At 43.4% G+C, this 15,910-nt stretch overlaps 1 protein-coding gene across 1 annotated transcript in view; it reads right to left on the minus strand.

Moving 5' to 3' along the window:
- The window catches only part of PRDM10 (PR/SET domain 10), a 93,370-nt gene extending 82,055 nt beyond the window's left edge, over positions 1–11,315 (minus strand). Inside the window, exon 1 of the mRNA XM_040255866.1 lies at positions 11,215–11,315. The gene's annotated coding sequence lies outside the window, so the exon portion shown is untranslated. The remainder of the gene's footprint in view (positions 1–11,214) is intronic.
- Positions 11,316–15,910: the final 4,595 nt, after the last annotated feature.

The following is a 15,910-nucleotide window of genomic DNA, read 5'->3' on the forward strand; positions in this document are numbered from 1 at the left end:
CTCAGCAAAAGGAGAGAAATACTGACACATGCTATAATAAGAATGAACCTTTAAAACTTTGCTAACTGAAAGAAGCTGGTCACAAAGGACCATACATTGAACTCATATGAAATATGCAGAAAAGACAAATCCATAGAGATAGAAAATGGATAAGTGGTTGCCAGGGATTGGGGTGTAATGAGGAGTTAGCGGGTAATGGCTAAGAGATGTAGTTTCTTCTGAAAGTGTGAAAATATTTTAAAATTGATGGTGTTGACAGCTGTATAACTGTGAACACACTAAAGCCACGGAACTGTATGCTTTACCTGAGTGAATTGTATGTTATGCGAATTGTACCACAAGCTGCTTTTCTTTTTAATAAAGAATAAATTTTTATTTTATAGCAGAAAATAGGAAAGGATAGGAATTAAGTTGGCACATCAATCAACAGAATGAACAACAGAATATGTTCAAGGTTTTTTTTTTTAGAAAGTAAAAAGATGGGCATTTAAATCAATGCTAACCTTTGAGGAAGCCATTTGGTAATAGACATCAAGAATATATATAGGGAGATAGAGACATAGAGAAAGAAAATATTTGCTTCTAGAGTAAATATAAGGGCATTTCTGATGAACACAGCTTGAGAAAGTTTCAAAAGCAACAGAAATTGAGGCTATGCTCAGGGACTGGTGTGTGTACAAGAGAGAAAACCCTCAAACACAGTTAAGGAAGGGCTCTAAGACTTCAAGGTGAAAAATTACAATTCCCAACATCCGTGTACTGGTTTTATCAGATTCACCTAAGGACCTAGGAAAAAAGACACATTCCAGAGTGTCACTCTTGAAATTCCAGACTCTCTCCACTGCAAAGGTAAAGGGGAAGAGTAGGTGTCTTTGTTTATGAACCTCTCCAGAGGATGCTGAAGTCAGCTGGGCGTGGCCAACGCAACATATTTTATCATGGTAATAACACTTTTTTGGAGAAGCATTCTAGAAGTAATATGAAGGACTGATTATACTGAAGCCAGGAACTGCCTTTCGGAAGCACTGGGCAAAGACTGGGCTTTCCTGGTGGCTCAGATGGTAAAGAATTCACCTGCAATGAGGGAGACCTGAGTTTGATCCCTGTGTCAGGAAGATGCCCTGGAGAAGAGAATGGCAACCCACTCCAGTATTCGTTCCTGGAGAATCTCATGGACAGAGGAGCATGGCGGGCTACAGTCCTTGAGGTTGCAAAGAATTGGATACAACTGAGCAACTAAGCACAGGCAATGATTAGAGCACTTAACTCTTATTCCAACTCCATGATATTAATAACTATTCATGGCTGATGCACACTGAAGATTACTTGTAAATTCCAGTAATATGAAATGTCCAGAATAGGCAAATCTATAGAGTTCGAAATATCCCCTGGAGATGAGGTTGTCAGGTGAGCAGGAGTGACTGCCAATGGATATAGGGCTTCTTTCTGCAGTGCTGAAAATGTTTTCAATTTAAATTGTGTTGATGAAAAAAATAAAATAAAAAAGAAAATAAATAAAATAAATTCTATTGATGGCTGCAAACCTTTGCATATATGCTAAGAAATTAACTATAATGGGTATATTTTATGGCATATGAATTACATCTACTAAATCTGTTAAATAATTTAATTCAAAAATTTTTAATTGTTTTAAATTTAAATTTAAAATATTTAATCTTTAAAAATTAAATAATTGCATCAATTTCCCCCAAAATAATAATAATTATTATTATTCATGGGAATTTCTTGGCAATCTAGTGGCAGGACTCTGAACTTTCACCGTCAAGGGCAGTTGGTTCAGTATCCCTGGCCAGGGAACTAAGATGCAGAAAGCTGTGCACTGTGGCCAAAAAGAAAGAAAAACAGACCATTAGTGCCCAAAGTCACCTTTTAAAAAGAGACATCTTTTATTAACAAACAAAAACTTAGCAAGAATCTTTATACCCTTCTTCAAAATATGCATCTTACCAGCTTCTCTAATACGTCTGTGGTATGAATGTCTTAGAATTCTGAAAAGGCTGGTGGTGGTTACTTCAGGTGGTCTTCCTTGCCAATCGGATTACTCTCATGCACGCTTGATTTTCCAGCTTCCCTCAGCCACGTGATAACAAGCAAATCCATTCCATGTACTTACCAGGAATATTTGAAAAAAGCTTTGTACGCAAATATTTGAAACAAGCTTTGTATGCTCCTACGAGGAACATCTGAAGACTGAAAGACTGATACGAATGACTCATCACATAATATGCAGCATCCACGTTTTCTGACTGTGGATAACCTAGCTCTGAGCGCAATCCCTCCAGCCCCCTTTCTCAACAGAAGCATCTGTTCTCGAGAGAACTGGCAAGAGTACAAGTACAGCCTGTGGCCCGGGCACACCTATAGACAGAAAGCTATCTGGCCCATATATCGCAAGCTCCTCACTGAAACAACAATCGCAGTAACTAAATAGGAGACTCGCAGGCGGGTCTTCTGGGGCCCTGGAAGCCGCACTTAACAGAGGGCTCCAGGTGGTAACTGACTCGATGATCACAAATCCAGGTTAGGGTAAAATATTAGGTAATGTTAACAGGCATAATCTCAAGTACTAAGCTGTTCCCTCAATAAATTCAAGTGCTTTAAAATGTTTTAACTAGAAAAAAAAAAGTATAGAAATTGCATAGAGGAAATCATTCCAGAGCACAGGTTTCATAATTTAACATGATGTGTATAACACAAGAGAAGACAGTGTGGCTGCCCATTCACTCTGCATGAGACGCTCTGCTACTGAAATAAGCACAGCCTTTTGTTCCAACAGACTGGACCATGGCCCTGTCCCAGGGCTAAGAAGCCAGATGACACTGGCTCCAAATAATCCCCTCTGTATCCAGTTCAGTCCCCCTGTGAACACGTAATATGGGTCTCACCTACTGTTCGTGTTCAAATTCTCATTCCTCAGCCTTGCTCCCTTGTTCACAAAGTTAAATATGAAACATGGAATGGTCAAAAATAAGCATCTGAGTAACAAAATAGTATGCCCAGACAGATGACACGATGAGGCAGTTATTGCCTTCATAAAAACTCTGTATTAATGGCATATAATTAATATGCTGTTCTAATTTCAACCTCCTCCATCTTAATAAAACTATTATAGGAAGCCAGTGGGACTTCGCTGATTCAGTTGGTAAAGAATCCACATGCAATACAAGAGACCCCGGTTTGATTCCTGGGTTGGGAAGATCCGATGCAGAAGGGATAGGTTACCCACTCCAGTATTCTTGGGCTTCTCTGGTGGCTCAGACAGTAAACAATCTGCCTGCAATGTAAGAGACCTGGGTTTGATCCCTGGGTTGGGAAGGTCCCCTGGAGAAGGGAAAGGCTACCCACTCCAGTATTCTGGCCTGGAGAATTCCATGGGTGTATAGCCCATGGGGTCGCAAACAGTCGGACACGACTGAGCGACTTTCACTTCACTTCACTTCATAGGAAGCCAGCATTCACCACTGGCCTGGTATTCAGAGATAGCTTGTACAAGTCAGAACATTTCTTAAAGTGTTTTTTCAGTACAAAGTGGTGGGAAAATACTGGATGTGAGGCAAGTTCTTTATCTTGATCTTGACAACTGGAACCCACAGACAGATTTAATTGAGCAAATTAATCAACAGCCAGGGATAAGCAACTACAAAGCTATAGTGAAGGGTACTCACTATAAAAATTCAAATAATAATTTTCAAACATAAAAAAATTTATTAAAGGCCTATTCTGTGCCAGCATTGTTTTAGGAAATGAAGACCAGACTGGATATTATTGCTTCCCCAGTGTTCTTGCCTGGAGAATCCCAGGGACGGGGGAGCCTGGTGGGCTGCCATCTATGGGGTCGCACAGAGTCGGACATGACTGAAGTGACTTAGCAGCAGCAGCAGCAGCGGTGGCTCAGATGGTAAAGAACCTGCCTGCAATGCAAGAGACCCAGGTTCAGTCCCTAGGTCGGGAAGATCTCCTGGAGAAGGGAATGGCTACCCACTCTAGTATTCCTGCCTAGAGAATTCCATGGACAGAGGAGCCTGGTGGGCTACAGTCCATGGGGTTACAAAGAGTCAGACGCAACTGTTTTAGGAAATGAAGACCAGACTGGATATTATTAAAAGATCCAGCAGAGAAGGAGAAAATATAAGTAACATTTATTTACCATTGTGCCAAAATACAGCTAACCTGTTTAGAGAACACAGCAGCCCTCAAATATGAATTCAGTCAGCTCACATCAGGAAAATTACCCCAGTCTGGGTTCTCTGGCGTATACGAATTTCTCTAATAGTTGAATAGCTGGGTTTTGCCGTCTGCATGTCTTTGACTTTCCAGGCAATGCCAAAAGGTTTTCCTAAGTGGTCATACCAGTTTCTATTTCTACCAGCCAGGTGTGACTGACTGTCCTATTGCCCAACAGCTTCGGGACTTGGTATTGCCAACTTCCAGTTAGGTATGTGGTTGCCAACTTTAGGTTCACCGTGACATAGCACTCTGGCTAGAATTTGCATTTCCTTGATTATTTTTCTTGATTATATTTTCCTTGATTATATTCCTTGTTCGGTTGAGCACCTTTAGACTGAGGTCATGAATTTAGTTCTCAATGTCAACTTCTAAAAGTTGTGTTGTTTGGCCTTTTATCTGCCATGCCTCCTGGGTCATAAATCAAATGTTTGACTGTGTGAGAGACTGTTTCTGGACTCCTTGGGGTGTCCAGTCGCTCTACCCTGATGCCAGGATCTCACTGTCTTAATTATTGAACTCTTCTTGATCTCTGGAATGTAAGTTTTTCCAACTTCTTTTTCTTTTTTGAAAGTATCTTGCTTTATTCCAGGCCTTGGCAAAAAATGTATTAGCTTGTTTAGTTTTTGCTTTTCAGTTTGCTAGGATTACATTAAATCCATGTCAGTTTCCGAAAAATTGATTCTTTACAATATTAAATCTTCCAGTCCTCAAACCAGTCTCTCCATTTATTTAGAGTTTACTTAGAGTCACTAAGTAAAGTTTTGGATTTTTTTATGTAGCAGTCATGTAAAGATTTTGTTAGAATTAAAATATGCCTCCTATAGTTTATAACTGTTGAAAAACCACAAATCTGAAAAAGAGATGATTTTTTAAATGATGTATAAAAAGATACAATTGTTCAGTGAGATTTCTAAGGTTTGGGAAAACTATGTATATATATAAGGATCAACTTCCTTAAATTGTTTTTTCTTTTTTTTTAATTTCATATTTTTTGTTTTTTATTTTGTTTTTTTCTTTTCAACTTTCTTAAAATTTTTAAATGAAACAAAGTTAATCAAAGTACAATTACTGCTCCATAATTTAGTTTTAATTCTAGAACTATTGCTTTGTGGTTATTTCACACCTTACTTCAGTGGGTTAAACATACTTGAGAAAACTTAAGTGTTACATAAACAAGTGTCCTAAATGGCGATTGGCCACTGGTGCTTGTTTATCAAGTTATGAAGCACTTGAAATCCAGAAAAGTTTCAATTCACCAACTTCAAGAGAAAAAGGATAAAAGAGAAGATGAATAAATGATGAGTAAGAGGCTGAATCTTATACATACCACTGCCTGGGACTGAGAACCCAGACACCTTGCTCCCGCCACTCTTCTATCATTCACAAAACTCATGTCTCCTTTTTTTTCACTTGTAAACCCCTGTTGTCACTACTGCACAGTAAGAATTAAATGTAAACAGGTGCCTCAGAAAGGACACTTGAAAAGTCAGTCAAACACAAAGCAATAATTAGTCAAAGGATTACAGCTATTCCTCTATCAGAAAAACATTATAACAAGTTTGCCTATAATGATGGCTTGTGGCAAGACTGAAAATAACCCCCAAGAAAATAACCTCCAAGCAAAACCTTCAAGCAATGCCTACAAAATGGTGAGACGTGCATACAAAAGAATTGTGAAGGAGAGGGAGGAAAATTCCACTTTTCACTTTAATGTCTTATGTTAATTGCATTCACTCCTTTATTCTCACAGAGACTAAGCACAACACAAGTAAAAGACACTTTTGAACTGCATTCTATATGCTGCTGCTGCTGCTGCTGCTAAGTCACTTCAGTCGTGTCCAACTCTCTGCAACCCCATAGACGGCAGCCCACTGGGCTCCCGTGTCCCTGGGATTCTCCAGGCAAGAACACTGGAGTGGGTTGCCATTTCCTTCTCCAATGCATGAAAGTGAAAAGTGAAAGTGAAGTCGCTCAGTCATGTCCGACTCCTAGCGACCCCATGGACTGCAGCCTACCAGGCTCCTCCTTCCATGGGATTCTCCAGGCAAGAGTACTGGAGTGGGTTGCCATTGCCTTCTCCGCATTCTATATAAGGGGGCTAAAAAAATATTCAAAGCTTCTAGGAATTTACAACACATTTAGGAAGCAAGAAATAAGCACAAATAGTTGCTCCACGATATTGTGTGTGCTCAGTCATGCCTGACTCTCTGTGACGCCATAAACTGCAGCCCACCAGGCTCCTCTGTTCATAGGATTTCCTAGGCAAGAATACTGGCGCGCAGTGCCATTTTTTTCTCCAGGGGATCGTCTCGACCCAGGGAATCAAACTCGAGTCTCCTGCATCTCTGCATTGGCAGGCAGATTCTTTACCACTGTGCCACCTGGGAAGTCTGATACTACTACACCCCATTAATAATTAAGAAACTAGTTTAATAATTTGATAAAGAAACTAAGGTGTACAGAATATAACTAATGGGCCGAAGATCACACCCAGTCAATTGAGCTGAGCTCTGAATATAGGTTCCTTTGCCCCACAGGGCCTATGCTGTTAAATTGGACACTGCATCAAACCCTCACACAAGGTAGTAAAATCAAATAAAAATATGATTTTTTTTTTTAAGTATAGTGTCTCATCTACCTTTTTTTTTTGGCCAGGCCACTTGGCCTGCAGGATCCTCCTTTCCTGACCAAGGATGGAACCCACACCCCTTGCAATGGAAGAGCAGAGTTTTAACCACTGGACTGCCAGGGAAGTCCCAAAAGAATACCATTCTTTCAACTGTGTTAAAAGCATAGCTGTCCCACGAGCTGGTCCAAAGTGTTCCACACTTAAAAGCAAACTATTGTAGCCTTTTCTTTAATCACAGGAAAAAAAAAAATAAATCGTGAGCTTGATTTTCTCAATTTCAAGTTTCTCTGAGAAATATTTCTTAAATCTTTGAAAAATAGTCCATTATAAAAATCAATGAGTAAGTAGCAGGCCAAGCTGGGGAAAATTCAGCTGATTATGCTTAGCTCAACATTTTCTTTAATGGATTATGTGCTTAACAGATGTCATTTCATTATTTTAAGTTCAATGATTAATTGAATATATTAATTCAGTAACAGTTAACTCATTTACCTGGAAGTGGTTTTAAGATTAAGGTATTCTTCAGAAGAATAGTGCTTCTGTGAGAGCAATCATAAAAGCACTAAAAGAAATCAGATACAGCTACCATAAGCAGTATCTTTTGGCTGAAACTATAGAAACAAAGAGATAATACATTGTATGATGATTTACTGCCACCTGGGAGCCCCCAGCCCCATGGGACTAAGCCTAAGGTGGCTGCTGTTATCAGGCAAAGCCACACAGGCAAGCCATAAACATAATTTTAAATCTTACAGTGGCCACATCTGTTTAAAGTACAAACAGGCCAAATTAATTGCGATAATGTATTTTATTTATTAACATGGGATTGGCAACATATTATCATTTCGACATGCAATCAGTATTTTAGAAACTTAAATATTTCATTTTTTTACACTAAATCTCAAAATCTGGCCTATAAGTCACACACACACACGGCACTAGCCACCGGGCCCGACAGCACAGGTCTGAGAGACAGGAAGAGACTGTGGCTGCAATCAGAGAGCCAGAGTGCAGCATGTGCGTAGAAAAGTGGGGATTCGGCTCCAGTGCTCCAATGCTGAGATAAATGAGAGGCTGTTGGCAGGTTCACCTTCCAGCAATCTCTGTTTGGAGCTATTAAAGCACTGCACATTATTGTTTTATAATGTGCAATAATGAGTGTTTTATAATTTTATAACGTGTGTTTTCACCACATTTTTAACTGGTCTTGCTATGACTGTAACTTGGGAGGATCTATACAGTCTCTCTCCTCCCCCTCCATTTCTTCAACCCCAATTCTTTCAAATATTTCAAAGTTATCCAAAAAGAACCTACTTGCAGCTGCTGTCCACAACCTGAACATTTAAAATCTTCTCAGGTCTGGGCAAGGGGAAGCCTGAAGCCACCAAAGGACTTTCCAAAGGGAGTGGGAAGAATGCTTCAGTAATGTATCAAGTGTCACAGAAAGGGCAAATAAACTGCTTTGCAGACAAAACTGGAAAGGCTACTGCTCAGGATGCCCCGTTAAGTCCTGAACTAAGCTTACAATTTACAGAATAAAAACGAGCCAGGCTAGACACCCCTTAAGCAGTAATTCATGTAAACAGCATAAGACCACAGAGGGAGAGGAAGAGGTCGAGAATGACCAACATAATAAAGTCAGAAAAGCTCCCCTCTCACCTTCCTGTCCCTACCCAATCCCCAGGAGAACTCCAGCAGGACCATTCTACAAAGAGGTGGCCATAGCATTTCCTTAACTCACAGCTCTTTTTAGTCACCAGACCAATACTGCTAATCTACTAGAGCACCTATGACAAATTTAAACAGTAACCAATAAATTCTGCTTGTGAAAATCATACAAATGGCTGGACAGGGTGTGTCTGCCACTCTCCAGGACTGAAGTCCTTGGGAAAGACTGTATTTTGCTGGGCATAGGTCAAAGTACATCAGTATCCTATTTTAGAACAAACTTTGGCTAAACAAATCCAACATTGGAATGACAGGGTGTTTATCATTTGTACCAAACGAAATTATGCAGTTACCATGTGTTCACCAGTTTAACACGTAAGCTTACTAAGGAAACCAAAATTACAGTATAGTATTTCTCAACTCCTTAAACAATTCCACTTACTACTCAGAAACCTATTTCATGAAGTTACCTATGATAAATTTAAACAGCAATCAATAAATTCTACCTGTGAAAAACAGAATGATCCAAATTTCCTAATTCCTTCAGTTCAGAGGATTTCATGATGCCCCCTTCAAATAATGGGGAAAAACTACTGAAAATGGCAAATCATCAGTGAAATCATTAGGCAACTATCTACATTTTTAAAAGAGAAAAATAATAAGTAAACAAACCCCCCCAAATACTAGATATGAAAACCACATATCATGATGACAAATTTGTAAAAACATTTTCTATGCACACACAAAAGATTTGAAGTAACCAAAAAACTAGTAGAAACTATCTACAGTAATTGAACTTCAGGTTAATTTTTACTTTTTATATACTATTTCTCTATTTTCTACAATGATCATGTCTTACTGTTAAAACTAGAAAAAAAAAAATTTCAGACACGTGGAGGTTGAGGCAGTGCCAACGAATTTAGGATTACACTAGATTGATACACTATCCTTTATACCACCGTAATATCTTAAAAAGTACTGAGGGCCTTGAAGACCTGAGCTTCGCCTTATTTGCAGCCTTATCTACAATACATACTCGATGGACACATCGCGAGGTGGGGCATACTGCAAAACATTAGGGAAAAATGGCTTATTCAGAAAAGCAGATAGCAGTTTAACTCTCTTGCAAAACAAAGAACAGAGCCAAGAATGGGTGCTCAAGGAATAAATATGAGTTACAAAGTGAAAAAAAAAAAGTCTTGGTTCAAATTTTTAAATGTGCATCTACTATGAAACTTCACTTTATGTCAATTTCACTTCATTTAAAAACACAGAGGTTACTTTGTAAACATTAGATTGAATCAAAGCTGCTTTAAGGATAGCTTTGCCCCAGCCCAGCTTTTTTCTTAATTTTGCTTTTTCAATTCTACAGCATCATGTAAGCACGGCTCCTCAACGTGGAAGCGGCTGCAGGGCCTTGGGAGGAGTGTGTGGGAGGGTACCCGGGGCACGCCGCGTATCTTCCTGCCCTCAAAGAGCTTCCAGCAAAAGGTGTAAAAAGAAACGAAGCAGTGGGTCTGACCCAGAGGCCGCAAACTGTCACGAGCAATTCTGTTTTTAACGAAGATTGCTTTTGAGTTTCAAGACCTTTTGGAGACGATGAGCCAGGCCAGATTTGAACAGGCGCAGACGGCACAGGGCCGGGGTGGGTGGGACGGCCCAGGCGCCGAACCCTCGGGTTCAGACCCAGAACTGGCTCATGCTTAGACGTAGGCAGACACTGACTGAAAATGGACCGAAACCCACCAATCCGCCAGGAAAGGCAAGGCAGGCAGGCACGCACGCCCGCGATTCCAGAGCGCTGCATTCGCTCTATTTGGTGGAGGACCTGATACGAGGCCGCAGGTTCAAAAGTGCTTAAGGAAAGCAGACGGTCAGCTGGAATCACCAACCAGCTCCCCAGATGCCTCGGGCTCGACCCCGAGCGCACGTGGACCTCGGCCCGCGCCCTGCCCACCACGGACACCGTCCTCCACGACCGACCCACGCCGGCCACCCCCACGCCGTCCGAGCGGGGCCTCGCCGGGTCCTGGGGACACTAGCGATCCACGGCAGGACGGCGGCGCAGCCTCCCGAGACAAAGCAGGGTGCCCGATCCACGGAGCCCGCCGCCCCCGCGCCCGCCGGCCGAGACGGCCCGCCGCACCCCGAGCGCCCGGCAACCGCCGCCGCAGGAGCGCGCAGGGCGCCCAACTGCCGTCCCGGCCCAACCAACGCGGGCAGGGGAGGAGAGGTGCGCGCGGCCGGCCGAGCGTGCGAGCCGCTCGGGGGTCGCACGGGGGAGGCCGCGCGCGGGGAAGGCAGGGCGAAGAGGCGCCGGAGCCATGGCCGATCGCAGCGCCAGGAGGGCTCCGAGAGCAGATCTCGCCCCTTTCCCCTTGGAAGGTGCAGATGGTTTGACCCCCCACCCCGAGTGAGGTGCCTCGTCCCAGCCCCGGCTGGACTGTACCATCGGGCGGTGCCGCCGGGATTTCTCCCCCCCCCCCACCACCACCATCAAGTCCCCCCCCACCCGGGTCCGCGGTCGGTTGGCCCCGACCGGGCTCTGAGACGCGGAAAGAGCTTGGCGCCATTTTGGGTGGGACTAAGCAAAGACGAAACACCCTCCCAGTCGATGGGGTACTCTGGACGCTGGCTTATCCGGTTCCCCTAATCCTTTAGGTACTTACACGACGTTGGGTGAGGGGAGCTGGGAGATCAGCGGGTCCCCGATCCTCTCTCCCTAGGGGTGATGGAAATCAAACCCCCCCCGCCACCTCCAGGTGGTTCTTCCCGCCGCAGAGTGGGAGCAGCATAAAAGGCGGGGCCTCATTAGCATAACCTGCCTGGCAACCCGATCTCGGCCTTATGTGATTGGTTGAACTCTGTAAACTCCGTGCCTCGTCTAGAGACGAGTAACGCCGGGGCGAATTGACAGGCCCAGATTTAAGACTCATGACCGAGATCCTGAGACGCTAATTCAGTCGGCGGAGAAGCCAAAAGGAGATTCGCACGATGGCCCAATGACGGAAGGCCTCTTTATTTCGTGTTCTGCTGTTCGTTTCAAATCCAATCAAAGAGCGCGTCTCAGGCAGCGCTCGCCTGCGTTTGTGCTCTAAGCCAATCAGAGAAGCCGACTCTCCGGATTCAGGGCCAGGACAGCTTGGGGGGACCTCCGGCTGCCCAGGTGGGAAGACTTGTACCCCAGGTCGGGAGGAGGGGCCGCTCGTCGGGTGCCTAGCCTTCCCTGCAGGTCCCCGAGAACCCACGTCCCGGGAGCCGAGCCTGGGCACCCGACGGGCCGATCTGCGGAGGCCCCGCCGAGCCCACGCCGTGCGCGCAGCCGAGCGCAGGGCGGCCGGGACTCGCGCCCCTGCGCCTTGGAGCTGGGCCACGAAGTCTGGGCTCAGCCCGGCAGAACCCTAGAACGCCACGCCGGCTCTCTTCTCTCCCCTTTACTGTGCTCGGAGGAAGTGATTTTCACAAACATGATCTTATTCAACCCTGGTTAACCCAGGGCTTCACTCACTCTTCTTTTAACCTCAGGTTTCCACATCGTACCATCCCAAAAAATTGCCTTCGCATAATAGCCCAGGGCAGAGAAATGAGCTCAGGCTTAGCAGCAAGACATCAGCCCTAATCCCCCGGGCACTAATATGAATGGCAACTAGCCCTTGAACAGATCTTGAACCTTTGGACCTTCTTGGGGCAGTTACCCTGTCCGTGACATCTACCTTACGTTGTTTTGAAGATTAAGGGGAATTTACATGTAAAATAGCACACTAGAATTTAAACGGATGAAAGAATTAACGACGATGAAACGGGCAAAATTGCTAAACTAACTATGGGACTTCTCTGGTGGCTCAGACAGTAAAAGCATCTGCCTACAATGTGGGAGACTCGGTTTCGATCCCTGGGGTGGGAAGATTCCCCTGGAGAAGGAAACGGCAACCCACTCCAGTGTTCTTGCCTGAAAATCCTATGGACGGAGGAGCCTGGCACGCTACAGTCCATGGGGTCGCAGAGAGCCGGACACGACTGAGCAACTTCACTAGCTAACCAAGAAAAAAGTACAACTAAGTAAAAGAAATAGAGAATAGAAAACACTGATGGGAGAAGGTGAGGAGGAGGTAAAATTCACTAAACGATATCCTCTTTACTGTTTCATGTATTTTAAAAACGAAACAAAGTTTGGGAAATCTTGGGAAAACGTTATGTTTTTAGAATTTCAAGACAGTTGACTACCCTGTAAGCAACTTGATGACTAGCCAATGGCTTGTTCCTCCATAGACTCCTGTGCAAGCTGTCGTTAAACATTTGTTGAATTTAACTGAAAAGAAAGCATATTTTGGGCTGGATGAGGCAGACCTTAACATTTATAGAGAGAGATGCTGTTGACTCATCACTGGATATAGACATGCGGAAGTCAGTGGCCTTAGGAAATTTTTTTTTTAACTTTTTATTGACTTTTTAAAATTTTATTTTATTTTTGACTGTGCGGGGTCTTCGCTGCTGTGCACAAATTTTCTCTAGCTGCAGAGAGCAGGGGCTACTCTAGTTGCAATGTACAGGCTCTGGTGGCTTCTCTTGCTGCCTCGAGGAATGTGGGTATCTTCCTGGACCAGGGATTGAACCCGTGTCCACTGCATTGGCAGGCAGATTCTTAACCTCTGGACCACCAGGAAAAGTCCCACAGCTTTTTATTTTACCTTGGGGTAGAGCCGATTAACAATGTTGTGATAGTTTCAGCGAAGGGACTCAGTCATCATATGCCATGTATCCATTCATCCCCAAACTCCCCTCCCATCTAGGCTACCACACAACGTTGAGCAGAGTTCCCTGTGCTATATAGTAGGTGCCTTAGGAACGATGCTGTTGGTTAAGAGACCCACTTGAATGTTCCCTTTAGGTGCAGTGAGTAGACAGTGGCAGAAAGGGCCAGATCCACTGCCCCTGGAGAGAACTTACCCTGTTTCAGATTTAATATGATTGCATCCTCTCTGATGGGTTGGGATCATCACAGCTGAGGCCTGGCGACCCTAAATGTTGCCAAGGAACCCAAAAAGGGAGATTAGTACGAGAAATGGGGCTGTCTGGACTAGAGAGCCCAACTTAGCCTCATGGACTTGGAGAAATTGTCTAAAACTTAGATTGCACAAAAAATCGCTGAGTAGACACAACCCCAGTGATTTTTTTATTCAGAAGGTTTGGAACGAGCCTCAGGAATCTGCCTTTTATATAAATGTTTAAATTAAATTTGCATACAGTAGAATTCTCTCCTTTCGGTATTGAATATGTTGCTATTGTTTAGTCAGTAAGTTATGTCCATATGTACTGTGTACCAATCACCACTGTAAATAAGGAAGATGGAATGGGGAACCAAAAACAAAATGAAGCCCCTGCTCTCATGGAGCTTACATTCTGGTGGAGGCAACAGAAGAAAGTTGATAAATGAGATAATTTCAGGTAACGATAAGTGCTTTGAAGAAAATAAAAGCAGGAAAATGCAAAGGGGAGGAAAACGCTGGCAATTTAAATAGAGGTGTCAAAGATATCCTTTCTAAGCTGTTAACATTTGAGCTGAGACTTGATTGATGAAAAACAAAAAAAGCCTGCCACGCTAAGATCCTGGAGAACATTCCAGTCTAAGAGCAGCAAATTTAAGGGCATGATAGGGAAAGAAAAGTTTGCACATACTCATTCTTCCACTGAATGAATATTCACCAGGTGCTTCTGATATGTCAGGCACTGTCCTAGGTGCTTTGAGATTTGTCAACATTATGAACAGAAGGAAAAACAACCCATAAAAATCCCTGCCTTTATGGAGCTTTTATCCTAACACACTGAAAAATACAATAATGCCTGAGTTGCTGAAACATAGGGCAAGGAATATAGTGATTCAAAAAACCTTGGGGGCTGGGGGTCCTTCCCTGGTGGTTCAGTGGTAAAGAATGCCTGACGATGCAGGGAACAAGGATGCAATCCCTGGGTCAGGAAGATCCCACATGCCAAGGAACAGCTGAGCCCATGGGCCTAGAGCCCATGCTCCACACCAAGGGAAACCACTGCAGTGAGAAGCCTGCACACCACAACTAGAGAGTAGCCCCTGCTCTCCATAACTAGAGAAAGCCCACAATCAGCAACAAACATCCAGCACAGCAAAAATAAATAAATACATCTTTTAAAAAAAAACCTGGGAAAACAGGCAAAGGCCAGATCATATGTGCTTTTGAAAGCTATGATATGGAAGATTGTATTTGAAGTACAATTTAAAGCAGTTAGGGGTTCTAAGCAAAGATGTGATACATTATTTCGTTTTGTTTTAATGATAACTCACTCTGCTCAAGGAAGTTTATCATGGTGGGGAAGGGAACGAATCAGGAGAAAAGGATAGTAAGTGTTTGTTGCAATATGAGCTAAACAGGAAATGATGGAGATCTGGACTAGTGTAAGTGAGAGGAAAAGTACCAGTCAGTTTAGTTCAGTTGCTCAGTCCTGTCCGACTTTTTCTGACCCCATGGACTGCAGTACACCAGGCCTCCCTGTCCATCACCAACTCCTAGAGCCTACTCAAACTCATGTTCATTGAGTCAGTGATGCCATCCAACCATGTCATCCTCTGTCATCCCCTTCTCCTCCCACCTTCAACTTTTCCCAGGATCGGGGTCTTTTCAAATGAGCCAGTTCTTTGCATCAGGTGGCCAAAGTATTAGAGTTTCAGCTTCAGGATCAGTCCTCCCAATGAAGTCATCTGTGTATCTGAGGTTGTTGGTATTTCTCCTGGCAATCTTGATTCCAGCTTGTGCTTCCTCCAGCCTGGCATTTTGCATGATGTACTCTGCATGTAAGTTAAATAAGCAGAGTGACAGTATACAGCCTCCACGTACTCCTTTCCCAATTTGAAATCAGTCCATTGTTCCATGTCTGGTTCTAACTGTTGCTTCTTGACCTGCATACAGGTTTCTCAGGAGGCAGGTCAGGTGGTCTAGTATTCCCATCTCTCGAACAATTTTCCGCAGCTTGTGCTGATCTACAACAGTCAAAGGGTTTGGCATAGTCAATAAAGCAAAAGTAGATCTTTTTCTGGAACTCTCTTGTTTTTTCAATGATCCAATGGATGTTGGCAATTATATCTCTGGTGTATCTGCATTTTCTAAATCCATCTTGAACATCTGAAAGTTCATGGTTCACATACTGTTGAAGCCTGGCTTGAATTTTGAGCATTACTTTACTAGCGTGTGAGATGAGTTCAGTTGTGCAGTAGTTTGAGCATTCTTTGGCCTTGCCTTTCTTTGGAATTGGAATGAAAACTGATCTTTTCCAGTCCTGTGGCCACTGCTGAGTTTTCCAAATTTGCTGGCATATTGAGTGCATCACTTTCACAGC

The sequence above is a fragment of the Oryx dammah genome, unplaced genomic scaffold (assembly GCF_014754425.2).
Source record: "Oryx dammah isolate SB20612 unplaced genomic scaffold, SCBI_Odam_1.1 HiC_scaffold_15, whole genome shotgun sequence".
Classification (NCBI taxonomy): Eukaryota; Metazoa; Chordata; class Mammalia; order Artiodactyla; family Bovidae; genus Oryx; species Oryx dammah.